Genomic DNA, 22,309 nt, shown 5'->3' on the forward strand with positions numbered 1-22,309 from the left:
GGTTGCTAAAACCAAAAGCTGTTGGTGAAGTTTGTTGAAGAGCGCTTACCGATGCTTTGTGAGAGCCCTTTCCCCCTAATAACAAAACAACTTGTATCGGCAGTATTTAAATCATTTTTTAATGATGTATTACGTCATTATTGTTTTATTTATCTTGTCGCCGGCTAGAGTGGCCGAGCGGTTCTAGGCGCTTCAGTCCGGAACCGCGCTGCTGCTACGGTCGCAGGTTCGAATCCTGCCTCGGGCATGGATGTGTTTGATGTCCTTAGGTTAGTTAGGGTTAAGTAGTTCTAAGTTCAAGGGGACTGATGACCTCAGATGTTAAGTCCCATAGTGCTCAGAGCCATTTTTTTATCTTGTCGACTGAGAAAGAAAGCCAGAATGGTACATAATTTGGGTGTTTGATTTGCCGAATGAAATAGTATGAGAGGCGATTAGTGTCCAAGATCACATGTCAATAAGATCACATGATAATTAATGTTGGAACTACCACGTTTTAACGATATGATAACAAAAGATGTGTCGCGGTTGAGGGCTACCCAGTTCTTAGTTTGGAAAAGCGGATTTGTGCCATCAGCTGTACAGTTTTATGTTTTTCTCTACCGGTTTCGATTGTTACAGTCATCTCTAAGGAGACAAATTTCTCAGGAGAGACGTAATTGCGCCAAGGCACAGACAGCGTGTTTATATGGACTGTGTTTATAAGGACTCTGTTAAGACAATTACGACAATTATATAAGTTCTACATTTGTATGTCCCGTATATGACGGAAACGTATTATTGAACCATTGACGTACGATGTTTTTCTCCTTGAAGGTGATGGTAACAGTCGAAACCGGTAGAGAATAAACATGAAATTTTACAGCTGGTGGCACTAATGTGCTTTTCCCAAATTATTTAACAGCTGTAGGCAATCACCTACGAAACGATCTACATAGAAAGAACCCTACAATATCAGATTGCGTGATAAGTGGTATGAGTAAATGAAAGGTAGTGCCCATAACAAACAGAAAGAACCCGAAGTGTGAGATTAGACGATAAGCGCTAAACGTCTGGAGCCTGTCACGTGATTTAAATCTCTGTTGGTCATACTACGAAGCGAAATGACACACGATGAGCACGTACAAACATAGCATGTTAGGTGGAAAGAAACAGTTTTTCTGGGAGGGTTTTGGTAAAAGTGCATGTATCCGTAATGGAAACCGTCTACCATATATCTTTGAAAGAAAGACGACGTATTTGTCTGAAAATGTGGGTAAATTTACTCGCAATTTGAGGTAAAATGTGCAACGAGTCTTCCACCTCCGTCGTAAGGACGTTGGGAGTACGATAAAAGCGATAGAGCGATTTCAAGACATACAAACCCGTGCTACACATTCGATTGGAGTTGGTCAGAGAAGCAGTAATTTTGATGTAAATTACTATCCGCCATACACTGAGCAGTGACTTGTGGATTATACAGGGAGTACACGAATACTGCGTGAACCCGAAATCCAGTCCATTCATACGACAAAGGAAGATATCATCTCATCTTCCTTAGGATCACGCCCTGTAAAACACCGTGGCGTTCAAACCAACCTACGAATCGATGGTCGCTTTACTTTTCTGTAATCCGCAGTCTTCATTTCGACTCCTGAAGTGGACCTTTCAGTTATCCAATCTTCAAATTCTCATCTGGAAAATGGTGCAACAGGCATCTTTCATATCCGCAAGTGATTCTCGGGGATGAAAGTCACTTGTAAGTGTCTCAAGAATCCAGGTCTGTTACTAGTCCATCTAAGTGTTCCTCAAACTGTTGTTATATATTTTCACTCTGTATTTTAAGATTCACCGACGGTATAGCCATTTTTACAATTCTCCACTTCTTTCCCCATATTTCAGTTTCAGATGCGATATTTTCAGTGCCTTAGGTCTGTTTGGAACTGACTTTTATGCTTCCCAATACTGATGTTAACGTTAACAGCCAGGTAGACTACATTAGATACTTGACATTCGAAACAGTAATGCTCGTGTCCATTTATTGATAAATTATTATTTTGTGGTCCACTGCGGTTTTCCGTTTAACGTCACTTTACAGTGATCTCCAGCGGTAGTCTTATTTTTGTGTGAAAGCCTTCAGTTTTCAGCTGCCACTCTTTCTTTTGAAGAGGTGTTGCCTCACTTATTGAACTCTCAGGAAGCTGTTAGTCTTCGCTCATCCATATTTCTAAGTGCATACGTTTCCATTTGACATTCATTTTCATAGATTTTTCTATTACCCACGTGAACAATGAAATTTCTCACATACTTGACACAAGCGGAATTGTCCAATGGGTATCGAACTGCGTTCGCATGTGAGAGAAGTGGTTTTCAAATCACTATCCGGGCAGCCATTTCGTTGTTTCCCTAAGGAGAATACCGGGATAATCCTTTACACGGCCTGTCTGCACTTTCATTCGTGTCCATTGTGAGCTTCTACTCTGCATCTGACTTCCTAGACGGGACATTAAACCCTACTGTTCCTTTCAGAATCATGGTGCTATGCACACAAAATCATGTCTTTTTATGATATAATATATACTACGACAGTCACTTGTTAGTAATATTTTGACACGTTTCGGCTGCATGCTGCCATAATCAGGTGACTTTACAGTTACTTTTACATTGTCATCAATTTGAAGTTAGGGTAGTTTTCGTTGTGTGCATCACACTAACCCCACTTCAAATTAATTAGAATCTAAAAGTAACTGTAAATGCAATAATAACGACAGCATGCTGCCGAAACGCGTCGTGCTAGTGAAATATTAGCAACAAGTGACAGACTGTTGCAGTATATGTTATTTCATTAACAGTCTTACAAAACGGTCCCAGCTGTCAAAGAATATCCATAAAACATGGATAAATTTAATTCTAAAAAATCATGTCTGCGTTTCTTCATGATGCTGGACGTGTTCCGGTGTGCGCATTGTTTAACTGTCTCTCCCCATCTTTCTGTGGCAGATAAGGAAATCACGTTCGTGGAATTTTCATTACTAGGTGATAGAAAAATATATATTTGAGAATAAGCACAATGTGCCATTACGGTTTTTCATACCACTTGCATCATTTCATCTGTCATAATTGTAATGGTTCTGTGAGTACACACACACACACACACACACACACACACACACCCTCACTGCGAGTGGCGTGTTAGTGTGCATTTTTGGTGATTCCGAACGACGTAAGTAGACTGTACCATTTTTGCTTTGAAGTTTATGGCAGAGACAGAAGGAAGCAGAAAGTGAAACTAGATGTTCTAGATGTTGTCTTCGTAATTTATCATCACAGCGTTGAACGGAATGAACGATTACCATCAGCAGTGTCTTACGCCGTCTCGCCATATGACATGTAATAGAGATTACGAAATTAAACAGGAACAATTACTTACTGTGTATTGATTCGACGAGCATTTCGCCACCTTTGTTCCTGTGGCGATCAAATTCTGGAGGTAGAGTTGTTTCAGCAGCAGTATCCCAATCCCTTCCAGCTCGAGCATTATATGACTATATTCTGCGGCAGATGTCCGGAAGTGGTGAGTAGAAGAATGAAACGCGTGTGGCGTGGATCATTCACAACTACGTCTTGAATTTTTGATTATAATAATAAAATCATTCTCCCTCGTGTTTCCTGTCCATCGCTCGCTCTATTGTCCCCAAAGAATACTATACTGTCAGTGTATAAATGATCAGAAGCAGGAGGAACTGTTCTTGGGCTCTCTTCTCTGTGATAACAACTTACACGCAGTCGCTTCCACCGTTAAGAATGTCGCTACTTCCTTCGTATCATACTTCGGTTATTTTCCTGATATTATACAAAATTCCAGATTCCTCAGCTCTCTCACCAAAACGTTTTTTTAAAGGTAACATGATATTTTTAATATCAAGTCAAACATTATCAGTACATTTGGTCTCTGGCCCTACTGCCCTGTTCAGATGTTGGTTTCATCCTTATACCTAAATCTGATCATCAGTGATAGAGCATGGAACTCACACGGTGCCGTAGTTCCGGGTTGACTGTTCCTGTGTAACCTAGATGTCGTGTTGTCAGTCTCAAGTTTTCGACTTTGCTGATGTGTCGTTTTATCGTATCGCTGATTGTTGCCTACGTTCAGCTCTTCGTGTAACTCTCTAGTTATGGTCCATAGTCGTAGGCATCATTTTGGATTACTACCAAGACGGCTGCATCATTTACGTCTAACCTTTCGAGATTTCTGAGTTGTCAGATTTACGTTGTGTCCAGCGCTACAGCAACTTACATGTAAGTGAGAAATGTTTCATGATGCCTTACGCACATTCCTTCGGGGAAGCCTATGCACAAATCGCCGTATCTCAGTAACCGTGTACGTTACGCGACGCTTCCTGAGTAATAAGCAAGAATTATAGCCGCTTAAACATGTCAGAGGTAGTGTACGGTAGATGAACAGCTTTTATGATCAAAGATGCCATAATATTTCTATATTGCGTCTGGTCTGGAGGCGAGAGATACGTTCGTGAGTCGCTCATTCTCCCTCACCATTCTACTTATCATTTTCATGACGAGCTCAGTGACAAAACATTTTAACTTTGCTTCCTTCCTCTGGCGAAAAGGAAAGTGTTCTGCTAACTCGTCTGTTGGAGCGAGCCAGATCCGTGCCAGAAACCCAGGCTGCTTCGTGACTCACAGACCAGCACGCGAGGCACTGGAATGTGTTTGCCTACTGTGCAGGCAAGCATGCAACAAGCACATATTTTATAGTGGACTCAGTGGTCTAGGGGTAGGGTTCCTGCTTTGGGTGCAGGAGGTCCCGGGTCCAAATCCCGGTGAGACCTATATTTTTATGATCAGCAGGTGAAAATACGAATACACTCCAAAGTCTCGAAGCATTTCCATGTAATACTCCAATATTGAAAAAAATCTCACACAGTAATATTACTGAATCGATTTCTTCATTCAAGAAGACTGTGCAGATAAATCTCAACAACGCTCTTCCCTGCATGTGACCAGCAGCAACCAATGAAACCTGTCTCCGCCGCATACATCTTCTCTTCAAAGCCAAGAAGGAAAAAAAGTGTGCGACGAATCAGTAATTAAGTGAGAAGGTGTTTCCTCTGTTTCTCTCACCTTCGTTTCTCCTCATACACTGTAAAAAGGGGTTTGTTTCGTTGCAAGAAAAGTGCTACAGTTAAATCATGCCCCGTCTACCAGTGTGCATGCACCAATTACTAGTTTTCTGCGGCAAATACTGAGTCTAATTAGTGTGTCATATTCTTGTTTTTTCCTGTCACCTGTATGCGCTTCTTGCTGCATTTTGAAAATTGTTTCTACAAATTTTACCTATAAATCAAGTAATAAATCTTCATGCTTAACACACCATATTGCATATCTCATGTTCCTCCCTTTTGTTATTTTGTTTTAGCTTATCGTGTGCATTTCATCTATTGTGATTCTACCCGAAGTGATGAACGCATGCTTCGTCCCCTGTGACGATATTCGACACACAATTATCACGATCAGCCTCGTAACGCGCAAACAATTTCACGGAGATCTTCCTCCGCTGCTCTTCATGGTGATGTTAGGCGGCGAGGAAACTATCGGGCAGACATCTTTGAGTACCCCTTCTGATGGACGAGTGTGTCGGCACCACTAACAGACACCTCTGGTTTAGTAGCGAGTGGTTTGATTGTTATCCGTCGATCACCTCGAACGAGAGTGTCCGCACATTCCATCAGTGCAGAAGAAACAGCTGTGCGCGGCGTGCCGCCATGTGGGGGTTGGGAAAGGTCTGCGCGACGTTGTACCCGTGATGACAGGCGCCTCGCCCAACGGCTCATCGTGCTTCTGTTCAGTGCCAGATCTCCGCAGACATTCTGCTCGCCCTATGAATCTGTGATGCTCAGGTTTTCCGCTAAATGACAGCTCTCTACTTGGAACGCACCTCCTTTAGAGACGCAACTTTTCAAGCGTACGTACGAGGTGCGGCTAGAAAAAAACCGGACTGATGCTGGAAAAAACATTTATTTACAATTATTTACAATTTCATGTTATATCCTTCAATGTACTCTCCTCCTCGGTCTCTACACCGCTCCATACGAATTTTCCACTGTTCATAGCAATGCTGCAGATCATTTTCGGTAAGTCCATACATTACTTCCGTCGCTTTTTCTTCTACTGCTTCAACAGTCTCAAATCTAGTTCCTTTCAAAGCTGACTTGACTTTAGGGAAAAGAAAAAAGTCACAGAGGGCCAAATCAGGTGAGTAGGGTGGATGATCTAAGATGGGAATGTTGTGTTTTGCCAAAAACGTCTTCACTGACAACGCACTGTGAGCTGGGGCATTGTCTTGGTGAAGGATCCATGACTTTTTTCTCCACAAATCGTTCCGTTTTCTCCGTACTCGCTCACGTAGGGTAGCCAGGACGCTAATGTAGTAATGCTGATTCACTGTTTGTCCCTCTGATACCCAATCAATGTGCACAATCCCTTTGATGTAAAAAAAAAAAAAAAAAAAACAATCATCATTGCCTTGAATTTCGATTTTGACATTCGTGCTTTTTTTTGTCGTGGAGAACCAGGAGTTTTCCAATGCATCGATTGGCGTTTAGTTTCGGGATCGTAAGTAAAAACCCACGATTCATCGCAAGTAATAACATTTTGTAAGAAGGTGGGATCACTTTCAATGTTTTCCAGGATGTCAGAACAAATCATTCTTCGGCGTTCCTTCTGTTCAATTGTGAGACACTTTGGAACCATTTTTGAACACACTTTGTTCATGTTGAAACTTTCATGAAGAATCTGCCTAACACTTTCCTTGTCAACTCCCGTTAACTCAGACACTGCTCTGATTGTTAAACGGCGATCTTGTCGAACAAGTTTACCGATTTTTTCAATGTTTGCATCAGTTTTTGCTGACAATGGTCTGCCAGTGCGAGTGTCATCACTGGTGTCTTCGCGGCCATCTTTAAATCGTTTAAACCACTCAAACACTTGTGTTCGCGATAAACAATCATCGCCGTACACTTGTTGTAACATTACAAACGTTTCACTTGCAGATTTTCCTAGTTTGAAACAAAATTTGATGTTAACACGCTGTTCTTCCTGTACACTCAACATTTTCCGACGCACAGACAAAACGTCAACTACTTAAAACAGACGCCACGGGCAGACTGAGTGCAGGAGGCAGATGAAACTCGAGCAGTAGGCGGAGCGAGAGTCACGTGACAGGCCACGCGACTTTCAGCCTTATTGCATTCGTTTTATTGTTTCACCAGTACTAGTCCGGTTTTTTTCTAGCCACACCTCGTATAGCGCCGCCACTTATCGGAAATTCGTGAAACTACAGGGGCTGAAGATGGAATATTCCACCGTCTCCCACAACAACTTTCGCATTTTTTAACCGAAACTGGCCGAGAAAAAGAATGTGTTTCATTACTTATTGAACGCTCCTCGTAGTTACATTATGTGATCGAAAGTATCCGGACGCCACCAAAAACATACGTTTTTCATATTACGTCCATCGTGCTGCCACCGACTGCCAGGTACTCCATATCAGCGACATTAGACATCGCGAGAGAGCAGAATGGGGCGCTCCGCGGAACTCAACGGACTTCGAACGTGGTCAGGTGATTGGGTGTCACTTGTGTCATACGTCTGTACGAGAGATTTCCACACTCCTAAACAACCCGAGGTCCATTGTTTCCGATGTGATAGCGAAGTGGAAACGTGAAGGGACACGTACAGCACAATAGCGTACAGGTCGAACTCGTCTGTTGACTGACAGAGACCGCCGACAGTTGAAGAGGCTCGTAATGTGTAATAGGCAGACATCTATCCCGACAGGAATTCCACACAGGAATTCCACACTGCATCAGGATCCACTGCAAGTACTGTGACAGTTAGGCGGGAGGTAAGAAAACTTGGATTTAATGGTCGAGTGGCTGCTCATAAGCCACACTTCACGCCAGTAAATGCCACACGATGTCTTGCTTGGGGTAAGGAGCGTAAATCTTGGACGATTTAACAGTGGAAAAACGTTGTATGAAGTGACGAATCACGGTACACAATGTGGCGATCCGATGGCAGGGTGTGGGTATGGTGAATGCCCGGTGAACGTCATCTGCCAGCGTGTGTAGTGCCAAAAGTAAAATTCGGAGGCGGTGGTGTTACGGTGTGGTCGTGTTTTTAATGGAGGGGGCTTGCACCCCTTGTTGTTTTGCGTGGCACTATCACAGCATAGGCGTACATTGACGTTTTAAGCACCTTCATGCAATTTGGGGATGGCGATTACATCTTTCAACACGATCGAGCACCTGTTCATAATGCACGGCCTGTGGTGGAGTGGTTACACTACAACAATATCCCTATAATGGACTAGCCCGCTCAGAGTCCTGAACTGAATCCTATAGAACACCTTTGGGATGTTTTAGAACGCCGACTTCGTGACAGGTCTCGCCGACCGACATCGATACCTCTTCTGAGTGCAGCACTCCATGAAGAATGGGCTGCCATTCCCCAAGAAACCTTCCAGCACCTGATTGAACGTACGCCTGCGAGAGTGGAAGCTGTCATCAAGGCTAAGGGTGGGCCAACACCATATTGAATTCCAACACTACCGATGGAGGGCGCCACGAACTTGTAAGTCATTTTCCGCCAGGTGTCCGGATAATTTTGATCACCTAGTGTATGTCATATTACTCATAATGAAAGCAAGAATTTTACCAAGTTGTTTAATACAAAGCATTGCCTACGTACACGGGGATAAATCAACAATCAATTTTTATAATTTATTACAACAAAAATGCACAATTTTTATTGACGTTATGTTTCAATGTAGTCACCCCGCTTGGTCCAGCGTGGCGCAAGCTTTCCCATGCGTTCCGAAAAAAAGGGCTTTCGTTAGGCTACAAGCTAGCTAAGTGTACACCGTTTCTTTTACCAGCTGATCGGAACTGAATCGACGGCCTCTTAAAGCTTCTTCAAGTGGCTCTAACAGATGGCAGACTGGGCGAGAGCGGGACTGTATGCAGAATGCTCGAATACCACGAACGTAGTATCTGAAGAGTTTGAGCAGTGTGGGTGGCGGTATGTGGATGCGCATTGTCATGCTTCAAAAGAAACGCCTGTTATGCGTGATCTGATAAGCAGACCCGTGACTAATTTGTCTTGTTAAACATTGGCATCTGTTGCGGCTGTAGCTGGACCCCGCTCTTTCATCATCATTCACGCTCTTTCGACCACTTTTGAACTGTTCAGTTTACTGGTAAACACTTCACTGTCACAAAACATTGTCCCCGTATTGTGCTGAAAGTCCATGGACTGCAGCTCCTTGTAGTCATTCAGACCACAAAAACCGGTCTGCGGAAGGGTGTTGTTTTATAGTGCAAACAGAGAGCGGTACAGCCTTCCTTGGGTCTTAACAGCCCAAAGCGGAGTGATGTGGTAAGGCGCAACCTACCATAGTCGAAGACAACGATGCCGTCTAGCGGCTGGTGAGTACAATTAGATCCAGGTACTTATTGACTTCCCCTTTTTTTCCAGTCGTATTAAATGCACTTTCATAGTTTGTTTGATTGCCTGTCATGTCTTGACTGATTATACAATAGAAGGTTGGTTGTTTTGGGGGAGAAGACAAACAGCAAGGTCATCGGTCCCATGAGATTTGGGAAAGATGGGAAAGGAAATCGGCCTTTCAGGGGAACCATCCAGGCATTTGCCTGAAGTGATTTACAGAAATCACGGGAAACCTAATCACGATGGCCGGACACGGATTTGAACCGTCGTCCTCCCGAGTGCGAGTCCAGCGTGCTAACCACTGCGCCACCTCGCTCGGTAGAATAGAAGGAAAACTGGTTTTTAAAATCGAACTGAAAAATGCGTCGCACTTGTTCAGAAGCGTGATTGAGAGAAAAAAGTCGTTAAGAAGAGAGGAACGTATTGAAAGAAATAGCGGCAAATCACATACGAAATGAATGTAGAGAGGTGTGTAAATGCTGCATGCTTTGTAACTTTAAACAGTATTCTTGTTATTAATTCTAAATAACGTATGTACTGGTTAAAAAAAAAAGTGCAAATCCTGGATGAGCCCTTACATTTTCCTTTGTCACATTAAACCAGCTAAAGAGTTTTCGTTGTATTAGTCACCGAATGAAATAACTGGATTTGTCAGAAAGCCTTGGTTATTACTCTTGGGAGGTGTATTTAGTGTTCATTGACCATCGTACAGGCTGTAATCCTCTTATATTTAACCTCTGCCGATGTGCCTACTTAGTAAAATGTACTTTCGCTGGAAATGAAATGATCGTATGGCATTGTTGGCCGGTAGGCCCCATCCGGGGAAGTTCGGCCGCTGAGTACAAGTCTTATTCCAGTCGACGCCACAATAGACGACCTTCGTCCCGGTGGTGAGAATGAAATGAAGATGACAACACAACACCCAGTCCACTAGTGGAGAAAATCTCCATCCCGGCCAGGAATCGAACCCGGGCCCACTGCATCGGAGGCTAGCACGTTACCACCCAGCTAAGTAGGCGGACTTTCGCTGGGAATTCTTGACCCTATTCTAATAGAACAGGACTACAATCAGGAGCGTAACCAGACCGTGAGCTGGTGCCAGGGCGCCCTGTTAGTTTCGCGATGGATGGTCAAATAGTTTTGAGAGTTCAGAATTTGTTCTGGATACACTTGCTGCTAGCCAGTGCCGATTATTTGTTCCAACGTTCTTCAGACTGAGTTGATAACGCCTGTCTGTGTGGCACGGCGCAGGATGTGAGTTCGGTTTGTGAAGATCTTTTTCTTTTCTTTCTCTTTTAAGTATCTGTCACCATCCCCTGCCTTTCCACCGGGTACGCCTCTAACTATAGCGTAATTAAGTTAGTTTTAACAGGTTCATATTCGTCAAAATAATTTATTCCCACAGTTATTTGTTAGGTATGTATTTCGAACACACTACTCATTACAGTACAGCTATGTACACTTCACCTTGTTTTATTGTCGGACCAACGGATGCCCACTGTGTGTTTAGCCTTCTCACTATTACGAATTTCCCAGCCAGAAGGCGTTCTTTACTCTATAACTGTCTTCGCCCTTAATCAGGTTGGCGGGAGGTAGGATGCTGGGAGACGTGCCCCCCCCCCCCCCCCACACCCTTCTGCTGTGACTGATATGACTTCTCCAGAAGCATTCTTTCTTGATCTAGGTGCCGATGAGCTCGTTTCGTTCCTTAACTCCAACGAACCAGTTGTGTACAAAAACTAAGTTTCCTAAAAACCTGTTAGTAATACACTTATGTAAGTCTGCAGGCATTCGTGGTCCTTGTTGCTAAAGTTAAAATCTTCTTGGTTGTTAGGCCGCGTCATATTTTTCGAAACAATGGACATTTCGACCTTTGTGCTGGGATTTTCTTCAGGTCCTTGAGCACTCTATCTACAGAGGACATCACAAGATCCTGAAGAACACCCCAGCAAAGTGGTCGAAAGAAGAAATAAGATGCGGTCTAACAATGCAGCAGATTTTAACTTCATTATTATTCGTGCTACAGATAAAACCTAGGCGAAGTACAGCTTCAGTTGCGGAGTCACAGGATTTTGCGCTGATTTTATTACAGTTATAGAAGTAAATTCAAACATGCATTGTTATGTTACCTTTTTGATGCGTTCTACCTGTCACTGACAATTTCAATACGAAAACGTTCCTTCTCTTTTTCTTTTCGGGAGATTTTTTCTCTTATTTGCTCGCTACTGTATTCAAGAAGAATATAATAATTCCAATCCCAAAGAAAGCAGGTGTTGACAGATGTGAAAATTACCGAACTATCAGTTTAATAAGTCACAGGTGCAAAATACTAACGCGAATTCTTTACAGACGAATGGAAAAACTAGTGGAAGCCGAAGTCGGGGAAGATCAGTTTGGATTCCGTAGAAATGTTGGAACACGTGAGGCAATACTGACCCTACGACTTATCTTAGAAAATAGATTAAGGAAAGGCAAACCTACGTTTCTAACATTTGTAGACTTAGAGAAAGCTTTTGACAATGTTGACTATAATACTCTCTTTCAAATCCTAAAAGTGGCAGGGGTAAAATACAGGGAGCGAAAGGCTATTTACAATTTGTACAGGAAACAGATGGCAGTTATGAGAGTCGAAGGGCATGAAAGGGAAGCAGTGGTTGGGAAGGGAGTGAGACAGGGCTGTAGCCTGTCCCCGATGTTATTCAATCTGTATATTGAGCAAGCAGTAAAGGAAACAAAAGAAAAGTTCGGAGTAGGTATTAAAAACCATGGAGAAGCAATTAAAAAATTGAGGTTCGCCGATGACATTGTAATTCTGTCAGAGACAGCAAAGGACTTGGAAGAGCAGTTGAACCGAACGGACAGTGTCTTGAAAGGAGGATATAAGATGAACATCAACAAAAGCAAAACGAGAATAATGGAATGTAGTCGAATTAAGTCGGGTGGTGCTGAGGGAATTAGATTAGGAAATGAGACACTTAAAGTAGTAAAGGAGTTTTGCTATTTGGGGAGCAAAATAACTGATGATGGTCGAAGTAGAGAGGATATAAAATGTAGACTGGCAATGACAAAGAAAGTATTTCTGAAGAAGAGAAATTTGTTAACATCGAGTATAGATTTAAGTGTCAGGAAGTCGTTTGTGAAAGTATTTGTATGGAATGTAGCCATGTATGGAAGTGAAACATGGACGATAAATAGTTTGGACTAGAAGAGAATAGAAGCTTTCGAAATGAGGTGCTACAGAAGAATGCTGAAGATTAGTTGGGTAGATCACTTAACTAATGAGGAGGTATTGAATAGAATTGGGGAGAAGAGGAGTTTGTGGCACATCTTGACAAAAAGAAGGGACCGGTTGGTAGGACATGTTCTGAGGCATCAAGGGGTCACAAATTTAGCATTGGAGGGCAGCGTAGAGGGTAAAAATCGTAGAGGGCACGAGGCGGAGGGTCAATGTGGAGTCTGGCCGTGTGGCATCGCCCGCTCTGCCTGTGAGTGGACATGTGGCTGCTCCTTCAGCAAGGTCCGAGCAGGCACACGGGGGGAGGGGTTTATTAGTTATTGGGAGCTCCAACGTTAGGCGGGTGATGGAGCCCCTTAGGGAAATAGCGGGAAGGTCGGGGAAGAAGGCCAGTGTTCACTCTGTCTGCTTGCCAGGGGGTCTCATCCGAGATGTGGAGGAGGCTCTGCCGGCGGCGATAGAGAGCACTGGGTGCACCCGACTGCAAATTGTTGCTCATGTCGGCACCAATGACTCCTGCCGTCTGGGTTCAGAGGTCATCCTCAGTTCGTACAGGCGGTTGGCGGAATTGGTGAAGGCGGAAAGCCTCGCTCGCGGGGTGAAATCAGAGCTAACTATTTGTAGTATCGTTCCCAGAACCGATCGCGGTCCTCTGGTTTGGAGCCGAGTGGAAGGCTTAAACCAGAGGCTCAGACGATTCTGCGAAGATCTGAGGTGCAAATTTCTCGACCTCCGCTATCGGGTGGAGAAATGTAGGGTCCCCCTGAATAGGTCAGGCGTGCACTACACGCCGGAAGCGGCTACAAGGGTAGCGGAGTACGTGTGGAGTGCACATGGGGTTTTTTTAGGTTAGAGAATCCCCTCCCTAGGGCCGACAAGACGCCTCCTGAGACGCAGCAAGGTAGGAGTAGGCAAAATGCAACAGGGAATAACAATATTAATGTGCTAATAGTAAACTGCAGGAGCGTCTACAGAAAGGTCCCAGAACTGCTCTCATTAGTAAACGGTCACAACGCCCATATAGTACTAGGGACAGAAAGTTGGCTGAAACCAGATGTAAATAGTAATGAAATCCTAAACTCAGATTGGAATGTATACCGCAGAGACAGGCTGGACAGTGAAGGGGGAGGCGTGTTTATAGCGATAAGAAGTGCAATAGTATCGAAGGAAATTGACGGAGATCCGAAATGTGAAATGATTTGGGTGAAGGTCACGGTTAAAGCAGGCTCAGACATGGTAATTGGATGTCTCTATAGGCTCCCTGGCTCAGCAGCTGTTGTGGCTGAGCACCTGAAGGATAATTTGGAAAATATTTCGAGTAGATTTCCCCACCATGTTATAGTTCTGGGTGGAGATTTTAATTTGCCAGATATAGACTGGGAGACTCAGACGTTCATAACGGGTTGCAGGGACAAAGAATCCAGTGAAATTTTTTTAGTGCTTTATCTGAAAACTACCTTGAGCAGTTAAACAGAGAACCGACTCGTGGCGATAACATATTAGACCTTCTGGTGACAAACAGACCCGAACTATTTGCAAAAGTTAACGCAGAACAGGGAATCATCGATCATAAAGCGGTTACGGCATCGATGATTTCAGCCGTAAATAGGAATATTAAAAAGGGTAGGAAGATTTTTCTGTTTAGAAAAAGTGACAAAAAGCAGATTTCAGAGTACCTGTTGGCTCAACACAAAAGTTTTGTCTCAAGTACAGATAGTGTTGAGGATCAGTGGACAAAGTTCAAAACCGTCGTACATAATGCGTTAGATGAGTATGTGCCAAGCAAGATCGTAAGAGATGGAAAAGAGCCACCGTGGTACAACAACCGAGTTAGAAAACTGCTGCAGAAGCAAAGGGAACTTCACAGCAAACATAAACATAGCCAAAGCCTTGCAGACAAACAAAAATTACGCGAAGCGAAATGTAGTGTGAGGAGGGCTATGCGTGAGGCGTTCAATGAATTCGAAAGTAAAGTTCTATGTACTGACTTGGCAGAAAACCCTAAGAAATTTTGGTCTTATGTCAAAGCGGTAGGTGGATCAAAACAAAATGTCCAGACACTCTGTGACCAAAATGGTACTGAAACAGAGGATGACAGACTAAAGGCCGAAATACTAAATGTCTTTTTCCAAAGTTGTTTCACAGAGGAAGATTGCACTGTAGTTCCTTCTCTAGATTGTCGCACAGATGACAAAATGGTAGATATCGAAATAGACGACAGAGGGATAGAGAAACAATTAAAATCGCTCAAAAGAGGAAAGGCCTCTGGACCTGATGGGATACCAGTTCAATTTTACACAGAGTACGCGAAGGAACTTGTCCCCCTTCTTGCAGCGGTGTACCGTAGGTCTCTAGAAGAGCGTAGCGTTCCAAAGGATTGGAAAAGGGCACAGGTCATCCCCGTTTTCAAGAAGGGACGTCGAGCAGATGTGCAGAACTATAGACCTATATCTCTAACGTCGATCAGTTATAGAATTTTGGAACACGTATTGTGTTAGAGGTAAAATGACTTTTCTGGAGACTAGAAATCTACTCTGTAGGAATCAGCATGGGTTTCGAAAAAGACGGTCATGTGAAACCCAGCTCGCGCTATTCGTCCACGACACTCAGAGGGCCATAGATACGGGTTCACAGGTAGATGCGGTGTTTCTTTACTTCCGCAAGGCGTTCGATACAGTTCCCCAAGGTCGTTTAATGAACAAAGTAAGAGCATATGGACTATCAGATCAATTGTGTGATTGGATTGAGGAGTTCCTAGATAACAGGACGCAGCATGTCATTCTCAATGGAGAGAAGTCTTCCGAAGTAAGAGTGATTTCAGGTGTGCCGCAGGGGAGTGTCATAGGACCGTTGCTATTCACAATATACATAAATGACCTTGTGGATGACATCGGAAGTTCACTGAGGCTTTTTGCGGATGATGCTGTGGTGTATCGAGAGGTTGTAACAATGGAAAATTGTACTGAAATGCAGGACGATCTGCAGCGATTTGACGCATGGTGCAGGGAATGGCAATTGAATCTCAATGTAGACAAGTGTAATGTGCTGCGAATACACAGAAAGATAGATCCTTTATCATTTAGCTACAAAATAGCAGGTCAGCAACTGGAATCAGTTAATACCATAAATTATCTGGGACTACGCATTAGGAGTGATTTAAAATGGAATGATCATATAATGTTGATCGTCGGTAAAGCAGATGCAAGACTGAGATTCATTGGAAGAATCCTAAGGAAATGCAATCCGAAAACAAAGGAAGTAGGTTACAGTACGCTTGTTCGCCCACTGCTTGAATACTGCTCAGCAATGTGGGATCCGTACCAGATAGGGTTGATAGAAGATATAGAGAAGATCCAACGGAGAGCAGCGCGCTTCGTTACAGGATCATTTAGTAATCGCGAAAGCGTTACGGAGATGATAGATAAACTCCAGTGGAAGACTCTGCAGGAGAGACGCTCAGTAGCTCGGTACGGGCTTTTGTCAAAGTTTCGAGAACATACCTTCACCGAAGAGTCAAGCAGTATATTGCTCCCTCCTACGTATATCTCGCGAAGAGACCATGAGGATAAAATCAGAGAGATTAGAGCCCACACAGAGGAATACCGACAATCCTTCTTTCCACGAACAATACGAGAATGGAATAGAAGGGAGAACCGATAGAGGTACTCAAGGTACCCTCCGCCACACACCGTCAGGTGGCTTGCGGAGTATGGATGTAGATGTAGAGATGAACACACTAAGCAGATTCGGAAGGATGTAGGGTGCAGTAAGTACTGGGAGATGAAGAAGCTTGCACAGGATAGAGTAGCATGGAGAGCTGCATCAAACCAGTAATGTTCCCTTTTGAGGGGGGAGGTAGTTGCCAGTGAGGCTGAGAATCAGGTACCTCCTCAGTTTAGTAACTTTACAAAAGAGAATGCGTATTGAATACAGACACTACGTCACATACGTTGCAGTGACCGGGCGCGACAGAGATTCAAAGCCACAATATCAGCGTTTCTTTACCAACCACATTCCTTAATCTTAAAACTTACTGTTAACGCGTGATAAAAAAAACCTAAAATGTTCTAGTTTAGAGCCATTAATCATATATAATATGTATGTAAGTTTTTAGCAGACACTATGAAATAGTTATTCCTTCCATTATGAGATCATTGATGCTCGCTTGAAATAATCATCGCACTATTTCAAAACTATCAGCGCAGTAACGGCGCCTTAATCAAGAATCTTCTACATTGGGTTCCCCAGACATTTATCCTGAGGGAGAGGGGGGAGGGGGGGGGGTGGCGTCGCAAGACTATGATTTCCACTTAGTAAGCTGTTCAGTTCCGAGACGTTTTTATATGTCTCACAAAAAATTTGTTATATGTCATGAGAATTGACACACTTAGCTACTCAAACGAAATCACTTCTAGATGTATAAGAGGATTCGGTAACGAATGCAAATTTTGTGATACAGATTACAGGGGGGGGGGGGGGGAGTACTCCTCTTGCCGCCCCCCCCCCTCGCCACCCTCTTCCAAACGCATATGGTTTACTATGTGGAGTTGTTTAGTCTTTCATTAAACATGGCTCCTTATGGCAGTCTCTCCTCCTAGCTAGAATACAGTAACTGGTGCAAAGGGCGAAGAAAAACCTAATACATACAACCGTAAGGAAAACGTGAATAAGTGTGTTACAATTTGAATCTACTATACATTAAAAAGCAGGTGTGATGCGAACTACTGTTTTTCGGAGTTCAGTTTCCGGAATTAGATAGTAAGTGGCTGCAACATACAAATAAATGCGACTAAGAGCGTTTGAAGAATCTAGTTTTTGCTCAATGTGAAACGAGCTATGCAGCTACGATTCATTATACATAGTGGATACCACATCAGGCGGATTTATTTAAATTAAAAAGGCCGATGATTTATGGTTTCTGGTTGTTAATTTAAACAAATCCTCCTGACGATAGGTGTACAGTCCTCCGAAATGCTTAATGGATATATTAGTAAAATCACTGGTTACAGCTATGTGTATACTTCATTTGATTTTTGTGGCTTACTCTAGCACAACAAAAATATGGTGCTCCAGACAGTTGCTGCATGTTTTAAATGCCTTAAAATGTAAAGGAATCTGCGTGAGCAACTAAAGATGCGCACCACGCTCTAAAGCCGATAGGAGGACTAATTAACGACGCGCTTGGTTGCTGTTCATACCGGATTACGACTCGAATGTGTTCACTGCGGCACCTCAAGAGGCATATGAGTCAGAGTATCATCCGCAGTCGCAATCTGTAGATCCCTGACATCGTTCATAATTAAACAAACATCTAAGGAAAGACGTTAACCCCCTAGAATCTGTTCAATGAAGGAGCACTCACAAAAGGTCGTAAGAGCACTTCAACAAACTTCACTAACTGCACCAGGTTTTAACACATCAAGATTTACACGACATTCTGGTGTTGATCTAGTAAAATAGCTTTAACTTTGCTTCTTTCGTCTGTTGAAAAGGAGTGTTCCCATAAGGCTTATTTCAGCGTGGCAACAGCTCCCTGAGAGAGAGACTACATTGTTTCGTGACTCACAGACCAGCACGCGAGGCGCTGGAATGTGTTTGTCGACTGTGACGACAAAGAACATCTTTCATAACGGGCTCAGTGGTCTAGGGGTATGATTCCTGCTTTGGGTGCAGGAGGTCCCGGGTTCAAATCCCGGCTGAGCCCTCCAATTTTATCACCAGCATGTGAAATACGAATACAGTCCTAATTCTCTAAACATACATAATAGTCCAATACTCACACAATAGGCCAATACTAAAACCAAATATATAATTTTATGTATTGTATTGTGTGTTAACCAGGGACCTAGAAACGACGGAGAGGCTCCGTCCCCGCCGCAGCCGCAGAGGTCCACAACCCCACGACGACTACTGCAGTCCACTGCACCCCTCCGCCGCCCCACACCGAACCCAGGGTTATTGTGCGGTTCAGCCCCCGGTGGACCCCCCCCCCCCCAGGGGAACGTCTCGGGCATGGTTAGTTAGGTTTAAGTAGTTCTAGGTTCTAGGGGACTGATGACCTCAGAAGTTAAGTCCCATAGAGCTCAGAGCCATTTTGAGCAACGAGGTCATTAGAGACGGAGCACAAGCTCTGATTGGGGAAGGATGGTGAAGGAAATCGGCCGTGTACTTTAAAAGAAACCATCCCAGCATTTTCCTGATACGATTTAGGGAAATCACGGAAAACTTATATTAAGATGGCCGGAGACGTGTTTGAACCGTCGTCCTCCCGAATGCGAGCCCAGTGAGCTAACCACTGCGCCACCTCGTTCGGTACGATTCCACGCATTAGAAGAAAACAATCGTGAAGCTATCCATTCTCATACTAAGGGATTGTAACAGGCAAACCCATTGTGAAAATCCGAATATAAACTGGAAGAAAAAAAAGGGCAAGTGTACACGAACCGCTAATCTATACATATTATAAAGGCCCTCGTCGCGTTTTTCTGTCTGTTTTGCGGCTAATCTCTCGAACTACTGTAGGTATTTTGGTTACGTTTTCACTGTCAGCCTAATTCACGAGGAAGGTTTGTGTTTTTTATAGATATTATAAAAAATCGTCCGGTCATGGATACTTAGTGCTATCCATAAAATAATTCACCAGAAGGTCGCGACAAGCAGCGAACTTCATACAGCGCTATTGTGTACGTGATGCAATTTACTTATCTATGTTAATTACTCTCTTATTTGTTGTGAGAAACAGAATCTGGCAGTGGACCACAAATAGACTAGCTAGCATTACAAGACCTGTAGCACTACCCCTGACGTTTCGTCCAAAGCTACGTTGGACATCTTCGGCGGTGTTCCTGGTTGTGCCGAGTCTTGCCGGCTAACGAGTCGGACGTCGAAGAACGGCCTAAATACCGTGGAAAGTGGGCGTGGCTGGATTTCACGTGATAGCAGAGATAAACCTTGTCAACCCGGAAGAATTCTCCGCAGCTGAAACATCCGGTCGTGAAAGTCTTCGTTGTATGTAAAAATGTTATTCTGTATATTGTCTGTATTGAGGTAGGTTTCTGTTTTGACTCACAGTAGTAACGCGTGTAGGATTTTGCTAAAGCGGAAGATTACTTTGATTAAAAAAAAAAAAATGACTATGGCTAGCTGTGCTCATGTGTCAATCAGCGCCAGTTCTATAAACTTTAATCCGTTTGTGCGAGATTTTGAACTCACACCTTGATACGAATCGGGAAGTAGTCTGAAATACATCGAAGAGAAGGACCGAGAAGTATTTGCTAAACGAAATCGATATGGAGACTGTGGAAACGCGAGTCAGTGTGATCCACAGCTAAGCAGCTGTCAGACTTTTCCGTTATTGAAGGAGACCGACATCGGTAATTTAGATTACGGATGTGGGCTGTGAGGGAGGAAGGAAACCAGTTAGTAGAAGGTCCAGGTCAAAAGTCTGGAGTGTGGACTAGCTGCATTTTAACGGTGTTCGCCTGTTAACTGTGACCTTCCGAAAGGTGGTGTAGGAGGACTGAAGACGAGAACGATTCTAATTACTGCTTATGTCATCGAAAAAGGGTCGTTTTATTTCCAGTTACAAGGAGTGTGATTTTTAAAGCGGTCGCAAATTAGTACAGAGCGATATTTGTTTTATCGATTTTTTTTGAAGAGAAGTAAAGTACGAGGAATAACTAGTACTCCAGCAACGACTGGGCAGCGCTGCTGCAAGGGGGTGGCAGCCAGCACGGTAGAGGGTGGTACTCGAGTTGCTGCTGGACTAATGGCTATTCTTTCCGTTTTGCTGTCCCTATTAATACAATCCGCAGAACAAACATCGCACTAGACTATTTTGGGACCGCTCTGTTGAATGGACATGTTTGATCCCGCTTTAGAAATAATTTTGTTTCTAGCAAACCGACGCTTTCCATTGAAGTTGGGCGTCGCACGAGGCATGTGATGAGCACTATTTGTTTGGGATTACTTCGTCAAACATGACAGAAAATAAATCGAAAAAATATGTCGCATCACCAGTGAAAATTTGTTCAAAAATGTTCAAATATGTGTGAATTCCTAAGGGACCGAACTGTTTAGGTCATCAGTCCCTAGACTTACAGACTACTTAAACTAACTTATGCTAAGAACAACACACACACCCATGACCGAGGGAGGACTCGAACCTCCGGTGGCCGGTCGGAGTGGCCGAGCGGTTCTAGGCGGTTCAGTCTGGAACCGCGCGACCGCTACGGTTGCAGGTTCGAATCCTGCCTCAGGCATGGATGTGTGTGATGTCCTTAGGTTAGTTAGGTTTAAGTAGTTCTAAGTTCTAGGAGACTGATGACCTCCGCTGTTAAGTCCCATAGTGCTCAGAGCCATTTGAACCGAACCTCCGGCGGGAGGGGCCGCGCAGTCCGTGATATGACGCCTCAAACCGCGAGGCTAAAAATTTGTCTTAGGAGAGATACCGGTATACCTGGTATCACCGTTCAAACATTTGATGAAACTTTCTGATGAGACGTTTCTTAAATTAAATAAATTAACTGTCTGCCTTCAGGCATTTGCTCTCCTCATACACCATGTTGTTATCGAACATGGTGACTGATGGTAGAATTTTATAAGACAGTACAAGTCCATTAAAAACTGCTTTGGTACTTCAGTTACACGGTGAGCATATAATTGCTCTGCCTAATAACAAAACAACTTATATGGACAGTATTTAAAACACTTAACATTTCATTGTTTTCTTCCAAATCATATTGGGATTTTCATTATCATTTGCTGGTTACATTGCCTTCGTACAGGGATGGATAGCTTCTTGATCATTTTGATAAATCTAAGACACAGCCTGGATGAATAAAGAAACCATATCAATAATATTACCGTACGTTACATAAAATTGTATGTTTGGTTATAGAATTGGACTATTGTGTGAGGATGTTTAGAGAATTAGGACTGTATTCGTATATTCACATCCTGGTGATAAAATTGGAGGGCTCAGCCGGGATTTGAAACCGGGACCTCCTGCACCCAAAGCAGGAATCATACCCCTAGACCACTGAGCCCGTTGTAAAGATATTCTTAGCCTTCACAATCGACAAACACATTTCAGCGGGTCGCGTGTTGATCTCTGAGTCACGAAACCCTGGCGTCTTTATCAGTAAACTGGCTCACTAGAATACGTCTTTGGAAAATATTTCTCTCTTCGACGGACGAAAAACGCAAGGTTAAAGCTGTTTTATTAAATGGACACCAGGACCTTGCATAAAACCTCTTCTTGCTGCGAGAATACTACAGCTGTAGTAGCATCCCGGATGTCTGTCCCCCAAAATGCCTGGATTCTTCCTCGTCCTCTTCTGTTGAACTTCTCTCCATAGCCACACTTTCTGTGCTCTCTTGGACAATCGGTTTCATCCATTCTGTAACATGCCCAGACCATCCTAGCTGTCTTTCTTCTATTCTGTCCATAATGTCAGCATGTAGCTCTTAACATGGTCTGGCATTTTATGTGATTGATTGTACTGAAGTGACAAGCCGTTGATTTTAGGGGCCTTAACTTCTACAAATGGATACACAGATCGTTGC

At 43.5% G+C, this 22,309-nt stretch overlaps 1 protein-coding gene and 2 non-coding genes across 3 annotated transcripts in view; 1 reads left to right on the forward strand and 2 right to left on the reverse strand.

Moving 5' to 3' along the window:
- The window catches only part of LOC124617385, a 1,108,641-nt gene that overhangs the window by 299,102 nt on the left and 787,230 nt on the right, over window positions 1-22,309 (reverse strand). The window lies entirely within an intron of this gene.
- Window positions 18,375-18,446, forward strand: Trnap-ugg. Its single transcript has one exon. It is a non-coding gene; the product is annotated as a tRNA-Pro (tRNA).
- Window positions 21,718-21,789, reverse strand: Trnap-ugg. The gene has a single exon. It is a non-coding gene; the product is annotated as a tRNA-Pro (tRNA).

The sequence above is a fragment of the Schistocerca americana genome, chromosome 1 (genome assembly GCF_021461395.2).
Source record: "Schistocerca americana isolate TAMUIC-IGC-003095 chromosome 1, iqSchAmer2.1, whole genome shotgun sequence".
Lineage (NCBI taxonomy): Eukaryota > Metazoa > Arthropoda > Insecta > Orthoptera > Acrididae > Schistocerca > Schistocerca americana.